The 620-nt window shown below is 48.9% G+C and overlaps 1 protein-coding gene across 1 annotated transcript in view; it reads left to right on the top strand.

Moving 5' to 3' along the window:
* Positions 1 to 620, top strand: part of LOC113215567 (uncharacterized) — a 6,911-nt gene that overhangs the window by 1,945 nt on the left and 4,346 nt on the right. The window lies entirely within an intron of this gene.

Below are 620 nucleotides of genomic sequence, written 5' to 3'. Positions count from 1 at the left end.
ACATCAATGATTCAAGAATTTACTGCAACTCCCACGAAGGCGAAAGAAATCCAACGCACTTTGAAATTCTGAAATCGGTCGGGCGGTTCTCTCAATGTTCAAGAATCGCTTATAATCAGTCAGTCAGTCACGCATGTGGCTTTAGGGGTATAGGGATTGGGACGCCTGACGCCTGCAGGCCAATTCTCAGCTTCCTTGCTCAAAAAACATAGAATCTACGTCAGTTTGAAAAATCCGCCCGCTAATTTTGATGAGCAGTGTAGAACTTATTGTTCACTACAGCAATTTTTAGCTTAGTTTCGTCAGAAAAGACCCTCCAGCGCCTAAACGGTTAGAGATAGAGCCAAACAGGCGAAATTTTCGCCCTGACGAGTTACCTTTGACGAGTTACCATTAAAAATATTGTGAGGAATGCGGAGCAAGAAAACAGGGAACGATGTGTACTGGTCGATACTGGTCAAGGATTTATTGACGACTGGCGCGAGAGGGCTGGCTAGCAGAAGGGCGAGAGAATCGGTCACCGCCTTTGAGCGGGGCGCGGCGGGAAGCTGTACAGTGCGTTTGCCGCGCTCCTCACCCATAGCGTATGCTGGATACTGGACGCTGGTGGACCTGGCCCG

The sequence above is a fragment of the Frankliniella occidentalis genome, unplaced genomic scaffold (assembly GCF_000697945.3).
Source record: "Frankliniella occidentalis isolate FOCC.00 unplaced genomic scaffold, Focc_3.1 Scaffold5, whole genome shotgun sequence".
NCBI classification, from domain to species: domain Eukaryota; kingdom Metazoa; phylum Arthropoda; class Insecta; order Thysanoptera; family Thripidae; genus Frankliniella; species Frankliniella occidentalis.
This window is presented reverse-complemented; position numbering and strand designations above follow the sequence as displayed.